We start from the raw sequence: 24,073 nt of genomic DNA, 5'->3' as shown, positions 1-24,073 counted from the left end.
CAGAAAATCGGAGAAGGAACTTGCCACCGGGCCCTTCACACCTGCGCCCGCCATTCAATGTGTTCTATGCTGGACTCAAATTCTCTTTAGTGCCTATATTCCATCAACTGCAATTCCTTTACCTTTCATATAGTTTTCTGTTTTCACCTTCAATATATCTAATAGTCATTCCTCCACCATCTGCAGCATAAAAGAATTCCAGAGATTCACTTACCACTGAGAAGAAATTTCTGCTCACCTGAAGTTTTTAAAATTTTTTTTACTAGTTTCTACAGTGAAGGAAAAACAGTAAAGAAGTTTGTACAGTGCAAAACAAAGGTATCGAATGTACAGTTCATAAAAGTTTTTAAAAAAGCACCCATGGTAGAATCATATATAGTTAGTTACCACCCCACTCTCCCATTACCCAACTCCAAGCCAAACTTACAATATATAGAAAAGTTAATCAGAACTTTTATCTCCACAGAGCTGTATTTATAAAAAAAAGGTATATTGCCTACTACCTTGGCTACAATATGTTAACACATCAAAAACGGTAAATCTTAACCGAAAGAAGCTGGAATTAAGGGATTTATATGCAGAAGGAAAAAAAAGGGATGGACCTTTAATCTAAGCGGGAATTATGAAAATAATCAAGAAAAGGTCCCCACACCCTTTGGAACTTTATGTCCGAATTGAGAAGTGAATAATGAATCTTTCCAAGGTCTAAGCAGGACATAATGTCTCTGAGCCATTGAGCAAGAGTGGGTGGAGCAGCATCTCTCCACCTAAGAAGGACTGCGCGTCTGGCCAAAAGAGAAGCAAAAGACAGTGTACGACGTTTAGTCAGACTCAGGTGCGTGTCAACCTCTCCTGAGGTGCCGAAAACAGCAATCAGAGGATTAGGTTCCAAATGGTAATTAAGTATATGGCATAAAGTTAGAAAGACATCTCTCCAGTACTTCTCCAAGCCAGGACAAGTCCAATACATATGAATAAGAGAAGCCTCGCTCCCTTCACACTTGTCACAACAGGGACTAATATCTGGATAGATACGCGATAATTTAATTTTAGACATATGAGCCCTGTGTATGGCCTTGAACTGTAACAGGCAGTGGTGAGCACAAAGAAGTTGAATTAACTGACTTGAGAATTGAATCCCATACATCATCGGACACAGGAAAATTTAAATCTTGCTCCCAAGCAGTTTTAATTTTGTCAAGGGGGCTTGCCTCAAAGCCACTAACTTATCTCGAATAGTAGATATTAAACCTTTACACAATGGATTCATGCGAAAAAACAAGGCAACAACATTTTTATCTGGTACCTCAGGGAAGTTTGATAATAAAGGGTTGATAAAATGTCTAATTTGGAGATATCTAAAGAAGTGAGTGTTGGCTAGGTTACACTTTACAGACAGTTATTCAAAAGATGCAAAGCGATTGTCCATGAAAAGATCTTCAAAGCACCTGATGCCCTTTCTGTGCCAGACTTGAAATGTTAAATCATGTATGGAAGGCTGAAAGAGAAGATTATATAGGATAGGATTCACCTGAAGTTTTAAGTGACCAGACCTTTGTTTTGTGGATTTGTCCCTTTTTTCAGGAATTTCCCAGGAGTGGGAACATCTCAACATCGACTCTGTCCAGCTCCCTTAAGATCTTACAATTTTGTATAAGGTCACGTGCACGTTTACACTCTTCTAAATTCCACATCTATATTTCCAATCCCCACATACTTTGATCTAAGAATGTATTGATGCCAGCTGTAGCTGCTGCACAATACTCTGCCTTCTATTCTCTTTCTCAATTGCCTACCATCACACAGGTCCACAGCAAATTCCGTTTCATTGGTTCTTCCCTCAACTCTGGATCATCTAGACAGCAAAGATGCATACCTCAGGATGTTCTATATTGACTACAGTTTGGCATTCAATACTATCATGCCTTCAAAACTAATCAACAAACCTTAAGACCTTGGTCTCAATACCTTCTTGTGAAAGTGGGTCTTTGATTTCATCACTTGCTGACCCCAATCAGTTCAGATTGGCAAAAATATCTCCTCACAACCTCCAACAGCACAAGTTGTGTGCTTAGCTCCCAGTTCTACTCACTTTATACTTATGACTGTGAGGCTAAGCGCAGCTCAAATGCCATATTCAAGATTGTTGAGAGCACCACTGCCGCAGGCCTAATCAAAGGTGGTGATGAATCAGCATACTAGAGGGAGATTGAAAATGTGGCTGAGTGGTGCCAAAGCAACAACATCCTCCTCAATGTCATCAGGACCAAGGAGCTGATTATTGACTTCAGGAGGAGGAAACCAGAGGCCAGTTCTCATCGGAGGACCAAAGAAGGAGAGAGGCAACATTTTTAAATACCTCGGTGTTTTCAAAGCACCTGATGCCCTTTCTGTACCAGACTTGAAATGTTAAATCATGCATGGAAGGCTGAAAGAGAAGATTATGTAGGATAGGATTCACCTGAAGTTTTAAGTAACCAGACCTTTGTTTTGTGGATTTGTCCTAGGCCCTTAAGTGTAGGTGCCATTATGAAGAAAGCACAGCAATGCCTCTACATCCTTAGAAGTTTGTGAAGATTCGGCATGACATCTAAAACTTTCACAAACTTCTATAGATGTATGATGGAGAATACATTGACTGGTAGATTCACGGCCTGGTATGGAAATACTGATGCCCTTGAATAGGAAATTCTACAAAAAATAGTGGATATGGCCCAGTCCATCACAGGTAAAGACCTCCCCAATACTGAGCATATCTTCATGGAGTACTGCGCAGGAAATGCAGCATCCATTTTCAAGGGCCCCACCACCAGGCCATGCTTTCTTCTCACTGCTGTCATTGGGAAGAAGATACAGGAGCCCCAGGACCTACATCACTATGATCAGAAATAGTTATTACCCCTCAACCACCATGCTCATGAACCAGAGGGGTGAACTTCACTCAACTTCACTTGCCCCATCTTTGAACTATATCCACAACCTATGTACACACTTTCAAGGACTCTTCATCTCATGTTATCGATATTTATTGCTTTTTTTTTGTCTTTAGACAGTTTGCTGTCTTTTGCATATTGGTTATTTGTCCTTCTTGCTGGATGCCGTCTTTCATTAATTCTATTGTGTTTCTTTGATTTACTCTGTATGCCAGTAAGAAAATGAATCTCAGAATTGTATATAGTGACATATTTGTACTTTGATAACAAATTTACTTTGAACTTTTTTACTACCTCAGTGTTCTTATGTATGGTAGGACCTGCTTGGAAACAGAAGTTTTGCATGATATTTCTCAGTACATACACCAATTCCAATTCCAGGAGAGTCTAAGATCAGATGGATGGATTGGCATTGTCAGCAGTGAAACAGATGCTATCAATATATTTCAGACATTTGTAAAGACAATATGTGTGGATACGTGGCAGAGGCAGGTATAGGAGAAGAAAGCCAGTGTTGGTCTGATGGGTATGGATTTGGAGTGACTTTACTGCAGTTAGTTTTATGCAGGATGTAATCATCTGATTGTTGGGCTAACTGTTGGTGGGGAGGTAACATAGTTGACCTGACCTATTGTTTGGTCATTTCATTTAATTAAATGTCTGTCAACAGTGAATAATAAAAACGTATAAAATTTACTATGATCATTGCAAGTTTTAAGAGGAGTCATCTAAAATTGAAAGATTTTCTTTGGCGTACAACTTTTTTTCATTACAGAGACCAAGTTAATGCAAGTCAGATATATTACACCAAAGAGGTTTAAATATTCAGGTCATTCACCGGACCTTTTGGTGAACTTGTCATTTAGAAATGCATACATGCATTAAGAAATGATACAATGTTTCTCCGGAGTGATATCACAGAAAACAGGACAGACCAAAGACTAACACTGACAGAACCACATAATTATAACATATAGTTACAGCAGTGCAAAGCAATACCATAATTTGATGAAGAACAGACCACGGGCACAGTAAAAAAAAGTCTCAAAGTCCCGAGTCGATCGACTCCCGAGTCCCCGATAGCCGGCGGCAAAAGGGAGAAACTCCCTGCCATAAACCTCTCGGCACCGTCAACTTGCCCATACCTTGGAAGCAGCCGACGCTGAGTCCATCCGTCCGAAAACTCCGAGCTTCCGACCGGCCTCTCCGATACAGCCTCCCAAGCTCCATCCTCTGCCGAGCACCTTCGACCTCTCCCCGGCCACTGAAACACGCAAAGCCGAGGATTTCGGGGCTTTCAGCTCCGGGGATTCCGGTTACCACACAGTAGCAGTGGCAGCAAAGCGGGCATTTCAGAAGTTTTCCAGATGTTCCTATGTGCTCTCACGTCTGTCTCCATCAAATCAGAATTGTGCATGGTCCCCTACTTGACAGATAACAGATATCATCACTGAAGTGGCCGCGAATGCTGCCGTCGTGCCACCATCTTCTCCCCCCTCTCAGCCATGCAACTAGAAATTGGTGGGCTAGGGAGGGGTAAAAAAGGTTAAATATGTAATGTTCACTGCTTTTGTGATCTTATATATGAAATATCCACTTGGTAATTAAAGATTCTCAAATCCTAACCACTGATTTATCCTACATGCTCTGCAAAAGTGAATAGTAGGTCCCTAAAGAGCGTTACAGAACCGAGAGATCTAGGAGTACAAATACATAGTTCCACAAAGTGCTGTCTCAGGTGAACATGGTGGTAAAGAAGGCATTTAATACACTAGCCTTCATCAGTCAGGGCATTGAGTAGAGGAGTTGAGATGTTATATTGTTATTATACAAGACATTAGTGAGGCCTCACCTGGAATGTTTTGTAAGTTTTGGTTATCTTGTTGTAGGAAAGACACCACTAAGTTGGATACAAGCGCAAAGAAGGTTTAAAAGAATGTTGCCTGGACTCGAGGGCCTGAGTTATTGGCAAAGATTCAGCAAGCAAGGACTTAACCTCTTGCAGCAAAGACTGAGGGCTAACCTTATAGACGTGTTCAAAAAGAGGGGACAAAGATAGGGTAAGTGTACACTCTCTTATTTTCTCAGTGAAGGGTATAGAGGCCATAGTGAGAGGGGATTTTTTTTTTTAAAGGCAATTACTTCATACAGAGGTGATACATAGAAGAAACTGCCATAGAAAGTCATTGAGGCAAATACAATAATAATATTAAAAACTATGTTTGGATAGGAAAGGTTTTGTGGGATATGCGCAAAACACTGGCAAGTGGGACTCACTTAAAAGGGTGTCTTGGTTGGCATGGTTGAGTTGGGCTGAAAGATCTGTCTTCATGCTATATTACTGTGACACTCAAAACCTTTTCACTGTTTAACTGAATACTTTTCAAACTCTTTTAGATGAGCTTTAATGCCAAAACCCCTTCTTTTTGCTTTACTTCCTGTGAAAAAGCTTTAGGTGCTATTTTGAAGAGCAGGGTATTATTATAATTTATCTGATCATTATCATATTAATATTCATGGGAGCTTGCTGTGAGCAAACTGGCTGTCTCCTATATTAAAGTGTGACCATATTTCATATATATTTCATTGACCATAAAGCAGTTTGGAATGCCCTTTGGTCATGACAAATGCACATCTTGTTTTCCCCTTCTGAAGGAGGGAGTCAAGCTTTACAATATACTTGCGATGAATTACAACTGTTCTGCAATGAAGTAAAAGGCTGATAACAGAACTTGAATACTTAGGACAATATTGCAGGCCTCCGGGGAAGGGGCGCTGAGCGGATCCAGTTCCATTGTTCTCGCAGAGAATCAGCATGGACTCAGAAGGCCTTTGGCTCTGTGATGCTATCAAGTCATTATCTTCTCATTATGGTATTAATATGATTCATTTTTTCCCCTCACCACATCATCCCACCTTCCCTGGGATTCACAGAAATAAACTTCCAAATGTAATTGCAAAGGAATAAAACAAGTACTGTATACCAAAAATATGATTCAACATGACACAAACTGTGTTTGACATGAAATGAAGACATCAAATTCTTTGACCCCCCCGCCAAAAATTAAGCAAAATCAAATTATGTGTTCACTATAAAATTGCAGTAACACATAACATGTTAAAACTAGTGCCAGTTATGAACAGAAGTTCTGAAATACACACTAAATGCATTCCATCATCATAGCATCAACTCTACCTTGAAATTAGTTCCAATGACTGAGGCAACACTTGTCACTTACTAATTATGCTAGGCATAGAAGTGGGTGAGTTCTCACATCCAGCATTTTTCCCATGCAGAGAGAACATCAAAACAGATTCTCTGTCAATGGTAGCTTATCACTGCCCATATGGTGTATTTTTAATGTGTGCACAAACCAAACACTATAATCTACCTATGCATTTTTAAGATGCAGAGAACAGAATGGTGACGAGAACAGAGGGAGTGTCTGTGATATAGTTTGGTCCAAAGTTGTTAAGGTAATTACTTAAAAAGCTGGTACTGGATCTGCTCCAATTCGCCTACCGAAGCAACAGGTCCACAGCAGATGCCATCTCATCACACAACCCTGGAACATCTGGACAGCAGAGGTGTATACATCAGTATGCTCTTTATCAATTACAGTACAGCATTTAATACCATCATCCCTTCAGAACTTAGCAGTAAACTCCAAGACCCGGGCCTCAATACTTCCTTATGCAATTTGATCCTGGATTTCCTCACTTGTAGACCCTGGTCAGGTTGGATTGGCAAAATTATCTCCTCCGCAATCTCCATCAGCACAGGAGTGCCACAGGGATGAGTATTTAGCCCCCTGCTCTGCTTGCTTTACACCTTTGAATGTGTGGCTAAGTACAGCTCCAACACCATATACAATTTTGCAGATAACACCACCATTGTGGGCTGTATCAAAGGTGATGATGAATCACCATACAGGAGGGTGGTTGAAAATTTGGCTGAGTAGTGTAATAACAGAGGCCCCATGTGTCACCTAGGCACTAAGGGTTCAGACGATGAGTGTAATAACAACACACTCTCACTCAAGCAACACACATCAAAGTTGCTGGTGAACGCAGCAGGCCAAGCAGCATCTCTAGGAAGAGGTGCAGTCGACGTTTCATGACAAGACCCTTCGTCAGGACTAACTGAAGGAAGAGTGAGTAAGGGATTTGAAAGTTGGAGGGGGAGGGGGAGATCCAAAATGATAGGAGAAGACAGGAGGGGGAGGGATGGAGCCGAGAGCTGGACAGGTGATTGGCAAAAGGGATACGAGAGGATCATGGGACAGGAGGTCCGGGAAGAAAGACAAGGGGGAGGGGGGGAGACCCAGAGGATGGGCAAGAGGTATATTCAGAGGGACAGAGGGAGAAAAAGGAGAGTGAGAGAAAGAATGTGTGTATAAAAATAAGTAACAGTATCCCCCCTTGTTCAATCTCTTCCGACCGATGTTCGTGACACTTCTCACGCTCTTAAACTTTTCGATGATTTTAAGTTCCCTGGCCCCCACTGCTTTATTTTCACCATGGATGTCCAGTCCCTATATACTTCCATCCCCCATCAGGAAGGTCTCAAAGCTCTACGCTTCTTTTTGGATTCCAGACCTAATCAGTTCCCCTCTACCACTACTCTGTTCCGTCTAGCGGAATTAGTCCTTATTCTTAATAATTTCTCCTTTGGCTCCTCCCACTTCCTCCAAACTAAAGGTGTAGCTATGGGCACCCGTATGGGTCCTAGCTACGCCTGCCTTTTTGTTGGCTTTGTGGAACAATCTATGTTCCGTGCCTATTCTGGTATCTGTCCCCCACTTTTCCATCGCTATATCGACGACTGCATTGGTGCTGCTTCCTGCACGCATGCAGAGCTCGTTGACTTTATTAACTTTGCCTCCAACTTTCACCCTGCCCTCAAGTTTACCTGGTCCATTTCCGACACCTCCCTCCCCTTTCTAGATCTTTCTGTCTCTGTCTCTGGGGACAGCTTATCCACTGATGTCTACTATAAGCCTACTGACTCTCACAGCTATCTGGACTATCTTCTCACCCTGTCTCTTGCAAAAACACCATCCCCTTCTCGCAATTCCACCGTCTCCGCCGCATCTGCTCTCAGGATGAGGCTTTTCATTCTAGGACGAGGGAGATGTCTTCCTTTTTTAAAGAAAGGGGCTTCCTTTCCTCCACTATCAACTCTGCTCTTAAACGCATCTCCCCCATTTCACGTACATCTGCTCTCACTCCATCCTCCCGCCACCCCACTAGGAATAGGGTTCCCCTGGTCCTCACCTACCACCCCACCAGCCTCCAGGTCCAACATATTATTCTCCGTAACTTCCGCCACCTCCAACGGGATCCCACCACTAAGCACATCTTTCCCTCCCCCCCCCTGCATTCCGCAGGGATCGCTCCCTATGCAACTCCCTTGTCCAATCGTCCCCCCCATCCCTCCCCACTGATCTCCCTCCTGGCACTTATCCGTGTAAGCGGAACAAGTGCTACACATGCCCTTACACTTCCTCCCTTACCACCATTTAGGGCCCCAAACAGTCCTTCCAGGTGAGGTAACACTTCACCTGTGAGTCGACTGGGATGATATACTGTGTCCGGTGCTCCCGATGTGGCCTTTTATATATTGGCGAGACCCGACGCAGACTGGGAGACCGCTTTGCTGAACATCTACGCTTTGTCCGCCAGAGAAAGCAGGATCTCCCAGTGGCCACACATTTTAATTCTACATCCCATTCCTATTCTGACATGTTTATCCACGGCCTCCTCTACTGTAAAGATGAAGCCACACTCAGGTTGGAGAAACAACACCTTATATTCCGTCTGGGTAGCCTCCAACCTGATGGCATGAACATCGACTTCTCTAACTTCCGCTAATGCCCCACCTTCCCCTCGTACCCCATCTGTTACTTATTTTTATACACACATTCTTTCTCTCACTCTCCTTTTTCTCCCTCTGTCCCTCTGAATATACCCATTGCCCATCCTCTGGATCCCCCCCCCCCCCCGTCTTTCTTCCCGGACCTCCTGTCCCATGATCCTCTTGTATCCCTTTTGCCTATCACCTGTCCAGCTTTTGGCTCTATCCCTCCCCCTCCTGTCTTCTCCTATCATTTTGGATCTCCCCCTCCCCCTCCAACTTTCAAATCCCTAACTCACTCTTCCTTCAGTTAGTCCTGACGAAGGGTCTCGGCCTGAAACGTCGACTGCACCTCTTCCTAGAGATGCTGCCTGGCCTGCTGCGTTCACCAGCAACTTTTATGTGTGTTGCTTGAATTTCCAGCATCTGCAGAATTCCTGTTGTTTACACTCTCACTCAATGTCAGTTAGACCAGGGAACTGATTGTAGACTCCAAGAGAGGAAAACAAAAAGCCCATGAGAGTAATCATCAGAGGACAGGAGGTGGAGAGGGTCAGTAACTTTAAATTCATGAGTGTCACTATTTCAGAGGGCCTGTCCTAGATCCATCATATAAATATAATTACAAAGAAAGCATGACAGTGCCTCTACTTCCTCAGGAGTCTGTGGAGATTTGGCATGTCATCAAAAACCTCAGCAAACTTCTATAGATGTGTGGTGCAAATTGTGCTGACTGGCTGCATTATGGCCTGGTATGGAACATCAATGCCTATGAGTGGAAAATTCATCAAAAGCTAGTGGATTTGGCCCAGTACATCACAGGTAAAACCCTTCCCAGCCATTTGACATTTCTACATGAAATGTCGCCATAAAAAAACCAGCATGCATCATTAAAGATCCTCTGCACCCAGGACATGCTCTTTTCTTGCTGCTGCCATCAGGTAGAAGGTACTAGAGCCTCAGGACTCACAACAGCTGGTTCAGGAACAATTACTACCCCGCAACCATCAGGCTCTTGAACAAAAGGGAGTAACTACAATCATTCCATTTCTGGTGTTCCCACACCCGGTGGTCTCACATTAAGGACATTTTATCTTATTATTTCATGCTTGTTATTTATAGCTATTTAGTTATATCTGTATTTGCACAGTGTGTTGTCCATTGATCCCGTTTCCAGTGACTTTTCTATAGATTTGCTAATTATGCCAACAGGAAAAATAATCGCAAGGTTGTATGTGGTGTACTGATATTAAATTTTATTTTGAACTTTAAATCTTATTTGGTGACAGCAGGAAAATAACTGAGGAAGAGGTTGGAAAAAAAATGAAAAGTATTGTCACACCTGCAGAGAAAAAAATTTTAAAAATGAAAATAATTACATTAAATATTACATGCTGAAGGTTGTAATGAGTGCAAATGAGAGATTTGATGTTGTTTTACAATGTACTATTTTTTGGCAGTGTTGGAGACATTAGAGAGGTTGAAGACAGAGAGATCATAGTGGGAATAAGATAGAAATTAAGGTGATACATGACTGGAGGTTCAGGATATCTATTAATGTCTGAATTGAGATATTTTGCAAAATATTTCTCCAAGTAGCACGGTTTCATCAGTGTAGAAGAGGCCACATCATGGTCATTGAATCTCACCAAGCCTTAAGATCAGTGTGCTTCATTTGTTTCCATTTTAATTTAGGGATTGTTTTATTTCTGTTTTGTTTTATGTTTTGCTTGCCAAATTAAAAATGTATCTGGAGCATCGGGAATCTAATCTTCAGCACAGATTAGGTTATCCTAACATTTATTTTGGACTGTGGGCAGATTTGAGCTAATATTTAGTTGACTATGCAAAGTGGTTTGGAATTACCTGAAGGTAAAAAAAAAATCTATATGAACACATTATTTTTATCAGCAAGTTTGATGTTAGAAAAACTGACCTAGTTGCTACAGCCATTTCCTTTAGTCTTTGATCAAGATATAAATAACTTAAGTTCAAGTTCAGTTTATTTGTCATTTAACCCTGCACATGTATACCACCAAAGGAAACAATGTTCTTCCAGACCAAGGTTCACAACACAGTACACATAGCACATGAAGTAATATTATCACAAATAAAGTAACAAATAACAAGGTGCATTTATGACACTAATTAAAAATAAACCGTATACACTATTGGCACTTCATACATGATGAGACCTGCTGGTGGCCGAGAGTACAGAATTCTTACGGCCCAGGGGAAGAAGATGTTTCCCATCATAGCAATTTTTGTCCTAATGCTACGGTACTTCTTGCCTGATAGTCAGGGATCAATGGGATTATTGGACAGATGGGAGGGATCATTGACAACACTAAGGGCCTGCACACAGTGCTCCTCATAAACATCTGACATGTGGAAAACAGACCCCCATGATCCTCTCAGCAGTCATCGCAACGTTTTGTAGGATCTTGCAGTCAGATGCCTTGCAATTCCCATAGCAGACTGTGATGCAGCTGGTCAGGACACTATTGATTAGAATAGTGGGGAGCCTCACTCACCTCAATCTCCTCAGGAAGTGGAGATGCTGCTGTGCTTTCTTGACCAAAGAAATGGTGTTGAGGGACCAGGTTAGTGATGGAAAGAAATGATTGGCCTGGATGGAGAAAGTGAAGATATCCCAGGATATGAGGCACACATTTGGACTTCTTTCACTCAGGCTTAAACAGCTCTTAATTTTGATTGAATTTCCTAAGGGTCATGGGAAATTGATTGGGCAGTTTGAGGAAAGCTATTTCTGCTGGCTGAAGAGTCCCGAACCAGAAGGTAAATTATATTTGTTTGGCCAGCAGTGACGATGAGGAGGATTATTACTCACCTACAATCTTGAGATACAAGAATAGCATAGTTCAACCTTGGAATTACAGAAGGTTAACTTATTTGCTGATCGAATATTGTTCTGAAGGTCACTTCCACCATGCTGGTTCATGATGTGCCCACTCGAGGTGTGTGGCTGCCTTCCCATGTCCTGCAGCAGCAAGTTCTGATCCCAGTTCACATGCTGCAGTACCTGCTACTGGTTTCTGGTCATCGAGTGTATAAAGGTGAATGCACGTGTGCGAGTCACTCTTTTCTCTCTTGACCCTGAGCCATTCCAGGCTGTAAGCCACAGGCAGCGCTGGAGAAACCATTTGGAAGGAGTGTTACAGTTAATGGGGGGGGGGGAGGGCTCATAGTTCAGGTGCACACCTAGATAAGTAGTTGTTTATCCCTCGTTTAATCTTGTTAGAACATAAGAACACAAGAAACAGGAACAGGAGTCGGCCATCTAGCCAGTTGAGCCTGCTCCACCATTCAATAAGATCATGGCTGATCTGGGCATGTACTCATCTCTACCTACCTGCCTTTCCCCCCATAAACCTTAGTTCCTCTAATAGGCAAAAATTTTTCCGACCTTGTCTTAACTATATTTACTGAAGTAGCCTCCACTGCTTCATTGGGCAGAGAATTCCACAGATTCACCACCATCTGGGAAAACCAGTTCCCCCTCATCTCCGTCCCGAATCTTGAGGCTATGTCCCCTAGCTCTAGTCTCACCTACTAGTGGAAACAACTTCCCTGCCTCTAGCTGATCTTTCCCTTTCAGAATTTTATATGTTTCTGTAAGATCTCTTCTCATTCTTCTGAATTCCAGCAAATACAGTCCCAGGCAACTCAATCTCTCCTCATAGTCTAACCCCCCCCCCCCCATCTCTGGAATCAACCTGGAGGACCTTGTCTGCACCACCTCCAAAGCCAGTATATCCTTCTTCAAGTAAGGACACCAGAACTGCATGCAGTACTCCAGATGTGGCCTCACCAATACCCTGTACATTTGCAGCATAACCTCCCTGCTCTTAACTTCATTCCCCCTATCAATGAAGGTCAGCATCTCATTTGCCTTCTTGATAGCCTGCTGCACCTGCAAACCAATCTTTTGTGATTCATGCACAAGCACTCCCAATCCCTCTGCACAGCAGCATGCTGCAATTTTTTGCTATTTAAATAATAATCTGCTCTTCCATTTTTCCTTCCAAAGGGGATGCCCTCATTTACCAACATTGTATGTCTGTCAGACTCTTGCCTGCTCACTCAACTTATCTATATCTCTCTGCAGACTCTCCATATCTTCTGAATAATTTGCTTTTCCACTCAGTTTAGTATCATCAGCAAACTTAGATACACTACACTCAGTCCCCTCTTCCAGATCATTAATGTATATCGCGAACAGTTTTGGGCCCAGCACTGACCCCTGTGGTGCACCGCTCACCACTGATTGCCAATCAGTGACACCCATGTATCCCAACTCTCTGCTTTCTATTAGTTAACCAATCCTCTCTCCATGCCAATACATCAGTCCCAACTCTATGCATCCCATACATCAGCCCCAACTCTATGTATCCATTACATTGCTGTGTAATTTGGACAGATTTAACAAATATATTGACTGCTTAGTGCTGTAGTGCTTATAGTTTGGGCGACTAGGATGAGTGCTTGTTCGACTTCCACACAAGTAAAATGTTTCATTGTTTGCATATGAATAAATGATAGCTGTACATACCCATAATCAGTGTCTGCTTTTTCACTTACCGAACCCGTGAATCTGCTGCAACACACATAAAAGTTGCTGGTGAATGCAGCAGGCCAGGCAGCATCTCTAGGAAGAGGTACAGTCAAAGTTTCAGGCCAAGACCCTTCATCAAGTCTAACTGAAAGAAGAGCTAGTAAGAGATTTGAAAGTGGGAGGGGGGGAGGAGGGGGAGGAGGGGGAGGGGGAGATCTGAAATGATAGGAGAAGACAGGAGGGGGAGGGATGGAGCCAAAAGCTGGACAGTTGATTGGCAAAAGGGATATGATAGGATCATGGGACAGGAGGCCCAGGGAGAAAGAAAAGGGGGAGGGGGGAAGCCCAGAGGATGGGTAAGGGGTATAGTGAGAGGGACAGAGGGAGAAAAAGGGAAGAAAGGAAAAAAGAATGTGTATATAAATAAATAAATAATAGATGGGGTACGAGAGGAGGTGGGGCATTAGCAGAAGTTTGAGAAGCCAATGTTCATGCCACCAGGTTGGAGGCTACCCAGATGGAATATAAAGTGTAGTTCCTCCAACCTGAGTGTGGCTTCATCTTGACAGTAGAGGAAGCCGTGGATAGACATATCAGAATGGGAATGGGACGTGGAATTAAATGTGAACCTGCTACTTTTCAACAGACCTGTAGATTGGTTGATAAATTCTTAGATGGGAAGGAATTGGGGTCTGTTGTTTATGAGAGGGAAACCAAATATATGCAATGTTTCCTATATTGGAGGTTTTATTGAACCTGATGATGTACAGCATAGTTCAGCTCAATGTTGTGCCAGCCATTTAATTTACTCCAAGATCAACCTTACCCTTCCTCCCACATAACCCTCCATTTTTCTTTCATCCATTTGCCTATACAAGAATTACTTTTAGGTTTCCTTAATGTATCTGCCTCAGGCACCACTACAGACAGTGCATTTCACACACCTACCACTCTTAAAAAAAAAACAGACCTATGACATTCCCTACAAACACCTTTAAGCTATCTCCTTTCATATTAGCCTTTTCCACCCTGGGAAAAAGTCTCCAGTTCTCCATTCTATTATGTCCCTTTCATCTTATACACTTTTATCAAGTCACCTCTCATCCAGCTTCTCTCCAAAGAGAAAAGCCCAAGCTCACTCAAACTATCTTCATAAAACATACTCCAATCCAGGCAGCATCCTAATAAATCACCTCTGTGCCCTCTCTAAAGCTTCTACATTCTTCCTACAATGAGATGACCTGAAATAACTGTCAGGGCACTGGAGCAGGGATCCGATCGCAGACCCAGTACTGCGCACACAATGATATTAATTGAGTAACAAATACCAAGGTGTAAACAAAACCAGCATCAAAGTTCAGGCAAAGATCAAAACATCCAGAGAAACCCAAAAACCAGAATCAGGAAACAGGCAGAGTTCAGATACAAATGCTGGAAAGGCTTAGGAAAACTCACTGGCACAATCTAACAACAAACAGCTGAAAACACAGAACTAAAATACACTGAGCATTAAACAGAGAGGCAGATGATAGGTGGAGCACAATGAAACAGAAGTGGCAGCAAAACAGGTAATAATGAGAAACAGGTGAGAGGTGGAGTACTCAGTAATACAGGGGCCAGAGTAGAGCAGGAGTGGGGACAGGAGCACATGGGGCATGAAAACAAACAAGAGCACGTGGCAATACAAAACCACAGACTGACAGCTGGGGGAGAAAACACAAAAAGACAAAGTTCATCTGGAGGTACTGACACTAACACAATAGTACAAGTGTGGAATAGCCACAGTTTTCTAGAGCTCCATCATTACCTCTAGTCCCTCAAATAATAAAGTCCAGAACACCATTCAGCTCCTTAACCACACTATCAACTTGTGCAGCAACTTTGAGGGATCTATGAATGTGGACCCTACACCCACTCTTCACCGACACTGCCATTAACCTTGTACTCTACCTTCAAGTTCGACCTTCCAAAGTGTATTATTTCACACTTCTCTGGACCGAACTCCATCTGCCACTTCTCAGCCCAGCTCTGCGTCCTATCAGTGTCCCATTGTAACCTTTGACAACCTTCTATGCCATCCACAACAACACCAACTTTCATGTTATCTGCAAACTTATTAACCCACCCTTCTACTTTCTCATCCGTAAATTATAAATATTTCAAAATCTGCCTCCCAATCTAAAAGTCTATAGGACTTACCAATAACGGTCATTGGAGGAGTGGGCCAAGGTTAGAGTGGGAGGCTTTGATGAGAGCAGGCAGAGTCTCTAAGTAAGTTTCTCGTAATTTTTTTTTGTTTGTTAGTGCATAGCTGGTGTGTTGAGAAGTAGCGGGTCAGAGGTAGTATGTTCTTTGTACAAAATGTGAGAACCCTGGGAGACTTTCCAGTCTCCCAGATAGCTAAATCTCCACAATGCCTCAAGCTGCAGCTCATCAGACACCAAGTTAAGAAATTGGAGCTGCAGCTCCATGACCCTCAGCACATACAGGAGAATGAGGACTTGGTAGATAGGAGCAACAGGGCGGTAATCACCCCTGGGTTACAGGTGACAGGTAGCTGGTGGCTTTCAGGAGTGAGAAAGGACAAAGGCAGCCATTGCTGAGTACAGCTGTGGCCGTTCCCCTCAATAATAAGTACACTGCCTCCTCCGCCTATTGCCTCCTCATTCTCCTGAATGAGGCAAAGTTCATCTAGCTCCAACTCACTAACATGTTCTTTAAGATGCACTTCTTGAAAATGTAGCAATCATGAATTCTAGAGACTCCCAGATCTCCCACATCTTGTCAAGATGAGCATAGCACTGAACTGAAATCCATTGTCACCACTCTAGCTTAGCACAGATAGACAAAGAAAGAGAAACCACAATCTAGCCTCTGCCTGACCCCACAAAACTCTCAAGCTCCTCACTCTAACCCTGGCCCACTCACAATAAGGCCATTCCACTTAAACCTAACTTCTTTTTAACAATATTGCCCTTTGCCAGGGGTCATTTAACTCGTATGATCTCATTTGCTGCAGAAAATCCAAACAACACACTCTGGCACTTAAACCTCCACAAGCAATATTCTCTGTCGTCTCAATCTTCACATCAAATGCCATCAGGGCCTGCTCACCTTTTAATCTGATGCTAAAAAAATTCACAAGCAACTATCTGTCTCCACAATCTCAGTCCCTGGAGAAAATGATAACAGTCCCAACAATGAAGCCTCATAATTTTGCATTCCTAAAATAAGGTGGTGGATGAAATCACAGTCCCAGCAATCCAGATTCACTCCAAATGGCATCCATATGGTATGTCCATATTCTTCCCACAACCGTTTCTCCCACATTCCAAAGATGTACCGGTTGATGGGTTAATTATTGCTGACTGTGGTAGTAGTGATTAGAACCAAGACAAAGTTGAAGGGAATGTCGGGAGAATAAAATGGGATCCTTGTAGGATTAGTAGGAATTTGTGTTTGATGATAGATTGGTGAAAGTAGTGGGTTGTAAATCTCGTTTCCAAGCTGTGTGACTCCATAAAGGAACTTTGACACTTTAACCATACAACCATATAACAATTACAGCACAGAAACAGGCCATCTTGGCCCTCTTAGGCCGTGCCGAACTCTTACTCTCACCTAGTCCCACCGACCTGCACTCAGCCCATAACCCTCCATTCCTTTCCTGTCCATATATCTATCCAATTTAACTTTAAATGACAACATCGAACCTGCCTCAACCACTTCTGCTGGAAGCTCGTTCCACACAGCTACCGCTCTCTGAATAAAGAAGTTCCCCCTCATGTTACCCCTAAACTTTTGGCCTGTAGCTCTCAACTCCTGTCCTCTTGTGTGAATCTTCCCCGTTCTCAATGGAAAAAGCCTATCCACGTCAACTCTATCAATCCCCCTCATAATTTTAAACACCTCTATCAAGTCCCCCCTCAACCTTCTACGCTCCAAAGAATAAAGACCTAACTTGTTCAACCTTTCTCTGTAACTTAGGAGATGAAACCCAGGCAACATTTTAGTAAATCTCCTCTGTACTTTCTCAATGTTATTGACATCTTTCCTATAATTCGGTGATCAGAACTGTACACAATATTCCAAATTTGGCCTTACCAATGCCTTATACAATTTCAACATTACATCCCAACTCCTATACTCAATGCTCTGATTAATAAAGGCCAGCATACCAAAAGCTTTCTTCACCACCCTATCCACATGAGATTCCATCTTCAGGGAACTATGCACCATTATTCCTAGATCCCTCTGTTCTACAGCATTCTTCAATGCCCTACCATTTATCATGTATGTCCTATTTTGATCAGTCCTACCAAAATGTAGCACCTCACATTTTTCAGCATTAAACTTCATCTGCCATCTTTCAGCCCACTCTTCTAACTGACCTAAATCTCTCTGCAAGTTTTGAAAACCTACTTCATTATCCACAATGCCACCTATCTTAGTATCATCTGCATATTTACTAATCCAATTTAACACCCCATCTTCCAGATCATTAATATATATGACAAACAACATTGGACCCAGTACAGATCCCTGAGGCACACTGCTACACACCGTCCTCCAATCTGACACACAGTTATCCACCACTACTCTCTGGCATCTCCCATCCAGTCACTGCTGAATCCATTTTACTACTTGGATATTAATGCCTAACGATTGAACCTTCCTAACTAACCTTCCGTGTGGAACCTTGTCAAAGGCCTTACTGAAGTCCATATAGACAACATCCACCGCTTTACCCTCGTCAACTTTCCTAGTAACCTCATCAAAAAATTCAATAAGATTTGTCAAACATGACCTTCCACGGACAAATCCATGTTGACTGTTCCTAATCAGACCCTGCCTATCCAGATAATTATATATACCATCTCTAAGAATACTTTCCATCAATTTACCCAACACTGACATCAAACTTACAGGCTGATAATTGCTAGGTTTACTCTTAGAACCCTTTTTAAACAATGGAACCACATGAGCAATGCGCCAATCCTCCGGCACCGTCCCCATTTCTAATGACATTTGAAATATTTCTGTCAGAGCCCCTGCTATTTCCACACTAACTTCCCGCAAGGTCCTAGGGAATGTCTTGTCCGGACCCAGAGACTTATCCACTTTTATATTTCTTAAAAGCGCCAGTACTTCCTCTTCTTAAATCGTCATAATTTCCATAACTACCCTTCTTGTTTCCTTTACCTTACACAATTCAAAATCGTTCTCCTTAGTGAATATCGAAGAAAAGAAATTGTTCAAAATCTCCCCCATCTCTTTTGGCTCCGCACATAGCCGTCCACTCTGATTCTCTAAGGGACCAATTTTATCCCTCACTATCCTTTTGCTATTAATGTAACTGTAGAAACCCTTTGGATTTATTTTCACCTTACTTGCCAAAGCAGCCTCCTATCTTATTTTAGCTTTTCTAATTTCTTTCTTAAGATTCTTTTTACATTCTTTATATTCCTCGAGCACCTCATTAACTCCAAGCTGCCTATATTTATTGTAGATCCCTCTCTTTTTCCAAACCAAGTTTCCAATATCCCTTGAAAACCAGGCCTCTCAAACTTTTAACCTTTCCTTTCAACCTAACAGGAACATAAAGATCCTGTACCCTCAAAATTTCACCTTTAAATTACCTCCATTTTTCTATTACATCCTTCCCATAAAACAAATTGTCCCAATCCACTCCTTCTAAATCCTTTCGCATCTTCTCAAAGTTAGCCTTTCTCCAATCAAAAATCTCAATCCTGGGTCTAGTCCTATCCTTCTCCATAATTATATTGAAACTAATGGTATTTTGATCACTGGACCCGAAGTGCTCCCCAACACATACCTCCGTCACCTGCCCTATCTCATTCCCTAAAAGGAGATCCAACACTGCCCCTTCTCTAGTTGGTACCTCTATGTATTGCTGCAAAAAACTATCCGGCACACATTTGACAAACTCCAAACCATCCAGCCCTTTTACAGAATGGGCTTCCTAGTCTTTGTGTGGAAAATTAAAATCTCCCACAATCACAACCTTGTGCTTACTACAAATATCTGCTATCTCCTTAGAAATTTGCTCCTCCAGTTCTCGGTCCTCATTAGGTGGTCTATAATACACCCCTATAAGTGTCACAACACCTTTCCTATTCCTCAATTCCACCCAAATAGCCTCCCTAGATGAGTCCACTAATCTATCCTGCCAGAGCATCGCTGTTATATTTTCCCTGACAAGCCCCTCCTATTCTATCACACCTGAAGCAACAAAATCCTAGAATATTTAGTTGCCAATCACACCCCTCCTGCAACCACGTTTCACTAATAGCTACAACATCATATTTCCAGGTATCAATCCATGCTCTAAGCTCATCCACCTTTCTTACAATGCTCCTAGCATTAAAATAGATGCGTTTAAGAAACTCTCCACCTCTTACTCTCTGTTTATCCTTAATTGTGCAAACAACTTTGTTACCTTTTTCTTTCTTGTCCCCTATATCTTTGGTCTGAGTGCTCCTGATCGCTGTCCCCTGCCTATCCTCCCTCACACACTATCTACTAGCTTTCTCTATTTGTGAACTAACCTCCTCTCTCCTAGTCTCTTTAATTTGATTCCCACCCCCCAACCATTCTAGTTTAAAGTCACCTCAGTAGCCTTCGCAAGGACTTTCTGGTCCTGCTCTACCAATCAACAATATTATCTCTGGTTCTGTACCTTGTTCACTTCACAAAACAAATCCCAGATCCTCTGATTGTATTCATGTTTAAAATGGGTAGATGTTAAATGCTTATGTACAGTCAATAAACGAGTATTCTCAGCTGTCAGTGACTGAACACTTCCAAAATTTACAACTCCCTGCCTATGGTAACCAGCTTAATCTCCTGCCCCTTTGCCTGAAACTATATACTTGAAAAGCTTTTGTCAGTAGGATGTTGATGGGTTAGTTTAATTAAACAGAGTTAAAGAGTGCATGTCAAAGTATGGTGCAGCTCATCTTAGGTTAATTTTCCACATTTTGACTGAAATCAAATATTCAGAAAGTAATGTCTTCATTTTTACTGCTGAATCTGACCAATCAAGCATGACATTTAAATAGCACTAAAATTATACATTTATTGTCATGTACATTTGAAAGAAACATTTCTTCATCATTAGGTTTATACCAGAGGCAAAAACTGACTTTTTAACCTTGATTAAGCGATAAATATGTCGAAATTGGAAATGTAACTCTGCAGTGGTAACACTCTCAATAAATACACACCCTTCTACGTGGAAAGGCAACCTTACTCATCATAAAAGCTAATAGGATAATTTTAAAAAAGAAACATTTATCACTTTTATGGTTTGACAATATTTAAATTTAATGTACTTTCACTCTTTGTACAGCTTGTGTTAAAGAAGTACAGCTTATGTTCATCATTTCCATCCAAAAATGTTCCTGCATGAAAATAAGTCTCAGGGAAGTAAATGGTGGCATATTCATATGTATTTTGATAATAAATTTATTTTGAACTTTGAACTTCCCAGCTTCTCCCTCAAAATCATGCTTGGGGATAAAGTAAGCAATCTAGAATGATATAACTTGTTATTTCCCTTGTGTGGTAATGGCTCACGGTCTGTTCTGATTTTGTATAAAGAAGTGAGCGATGCACATGGAATCCTGATACAGTGAATTGAATTTCCAATTTATAAACAAGGATAGCCATAATGGACTCAGCTGCTGACTGTGCAAATTCATTTCCTCTATCCCTTTATCCCTGAAACATTTTATGCAGCCTAACTGCAAAGGAGGAAAGTAGAGCATACTTTTTTTTTCATTTTTCTTTGGTACTCTGTTTTCCCTAAATGCTGGTTGTTGTGAATATATTTGCAGTATTTTGTGTACGTGTGATATTTTCTGTTAATCCAAAATCAAAATTCTGCAGATGAGCGACTCCCGGATCCTCATTCACAAAGACTTTGTAAAATCATGCCACACATTCTTAAACTTGAGGTGGACTTTCAAGGAAATAGCTTAATCAGGAGAGTAAGTTGCGCAGACCTTACTCAACATGCGACCTTATCTCAGAATCAAGATTATCTCCGAACTGACAGCTCAACTGCTCGAACCTCACATCATCACAATCGCTCACAAGCCAACAGCGACTTTAAGGTATTTTGGCTCAAGAACCAAGGTACCTGTGAAGACCACTAACAGAAGCAATGTGGTGTACAGGATCACCTGTGGAGACTGCAACAGGAAATACATCGGCCAGTCAGGATGTAAATTCTCAACTCAGTACGGGAACACAAGCTGGTGATACAGAGACGTGATTCACTGTCGCTGACCTCAGTATGCGAAAACTGAGAAGGATACTGCTTTAACCAGGTACCACAGGGGTTCTGGTGCAGGCAAACACGAGGCAGGAACAAGAATTTTTGGAAGTGTGGTTCTCTTCTGATAACTCCTTAAACAAACATATCGAAATAGACGTCATCTACGAGCCCTTAAGAGCCAAAGAAATGTGAGCCAATAGAATTCAAAGGTCAATTGAAGGGGTAGCCAATCAGGACCAAGGCAAGGAAATAGGGCCATGTATAAATATGAGCACTCCCAGTGAGAAACACCAACAACTGTGCACTGAGGATGTCACTACGACTGGTGATGAAACATCTGCAAGCTAATTGCTAAACTTGGTGAACACTGCAACATCAAATGCCTCAACCTGAGCTACCAATATTCACCACCATCCTAAGCTATTGATATATGTGCTGGAGATACAAACTCACCATCCAAATAGAAGGACCCTATGTGTGAGATGCCAGGCCTTGTCCTTGAACAAATATGGTGGAGTGTCCCAGTGGAATCTATGCTGCCTATGACACAAATGGAGGCTGGAAGATCAGACAAAGTGCAGTTGTAACCATCAGGCCCAATCTGTGGGCCATGATGCATTCAGCAAAATCAATTAATGTCTCAAGAGTCTGTCAAGTCATCTCAGGCACATTGGACTCTGCCTCTGAAATCTATAATCCATTGACGATGATGTTTTGAAGGCAACTCTCAAGTACAAGGATGAGTGTATCTGTTTCCTCAGAAGCCTAAGGAAATTCAGTCATTCTTTTTTATGGATGCACCATGGAAAGTAATTGATGTCTCACGGCTTGGTGTGGAAGTCACAACCGTACAAGAAATTGCGGAGAGTTAGGAACACAACCCAATCTATTAAGAAAACTAGCTTTCCCTCCATAGGCCCCGCCCTCCCTTGCCATTAGGAAGGCAAAGTGTGAGCACACACTGAAAATTCAGAAACACCTCTGTGAGATCAGGGACGTGCTGCACATATGGCAAGTTATACAAACCATAACCGATTACAAGTCCACCCTGTGCACCAACAACAGTGACCCTTTTTCCTGATGGGCTGAATGGCTTCTATGAATGATTTGATACATTGATTGATGTGACATTGAGGAAAGTCCCCCTCTCCTCCTGAGGAACAGGCACGTTATCTTGCCACAGCCGGGGTGAAGAAGATCCTAGCCAGGGTAAACCCACACAAAGCTGTGAGGGTGGACAACATACCTGGTCAGGTGCTGAGGGAATGTATGGCCCAGCTAACAGAGGTCTTAAAGGATACCTATAATATCTCTTTGAAACAGTCCTTTGTCCCTGCAGGCTTCAAGGCGGCTACCATCATTCGATGCCCAAGAAAGCGATGGTAACTGGCAAAAATGATTACCAACCAATGCCACTGACTTCAACAATCATGAAGTGTTTTGAGTGGCTGGTGGATAATCTATCCTCATTGGGACTCAACACACCTCTCTGTAACAGGATCTTGGACTTCTTAATAGAAAGATCCCAGACAGTCCAAGTTGGCAGCAACATCTGAAGTTTCATCATGCTGAGCACTGGTTTACTTCCATCTGGAAAAGGCTACTGGAACATCAGGACTAGTACCACCAAAATGGACAACAACCTCTTTCCTCAGGCTGTGAGACTAATGAAAACCCTGCCACTATCCAGGCCTCATCACTAGGACAGTGAACTGTTTACTGTTCACTGTTCACTGTTACCTGTGCTGCACACAACATGCATTTTGAATTATAATTTATTACCTTAATATTTTGGTTTATATGCTGTGTGTATTGTGCTTTGTGGATGCAACGTGGTCCAGAGGAACACTGTTTTGTCTGATTTGATTTTCCTACAGTCAGATGACAATAAACTTAAACTTGACTAGATTATCTTTTGAGTTTGAGAGGTGTTGGAAATGATACTAGCGAGATTTGCCCTGTTTGACTTTGAAATAGTGCTGCAATATCCTTCATGTGCATCTGAGATGTGAGACTGAATCTCAGGTTATCTCATTGGCATGTTTTCAGGCTAGTGTGTGGAGCTTTGTGCTCTACCACATCTTGAGAACCAGTGAGAGCCTCCATTGAGGCAGCCTTTGTATTCAGCATCGAGTTCGAAGGAATGCCAACTTTCTTGCAGCACCGCAGCAGGAACAATAAGGCCTCTGTGTTTCCTGCTACCTGTTACTCCTTGTTAGTGTGTCCATTTTTTTTGAAGATGTGGTTGGATGAATCAAATGTTCTGAACATTAAGTGCCATTGCCTTTTCTTTGCATTTACACCAAAGTTACCTAAGATCGAGGATTATGTGATGGTTCGAATTTTCACATGAGTTACCCACGTAGCTGTTGTTTGCCCTTGTCAACCGATATTATCTGTCTCAG

The sequence above is a fragment of the Mobula hypostoma genome, chromosome 17, assembly GCF_963921235.1.
Source record: "Mobula hypostoma chromosome 17, sMobHyp1.1, whole genome shotgun sequence".
Taxonomy (NCBI): domain Eukaryota; kingdom Metazoa; phylum Chordata; class Chondrichthyes; order Myliobatiformes; family Myliobatidae; genus Mobula; species Mobula hypostoma.
Note: the sequence above shows the minus strand (reverse complement) of the source record.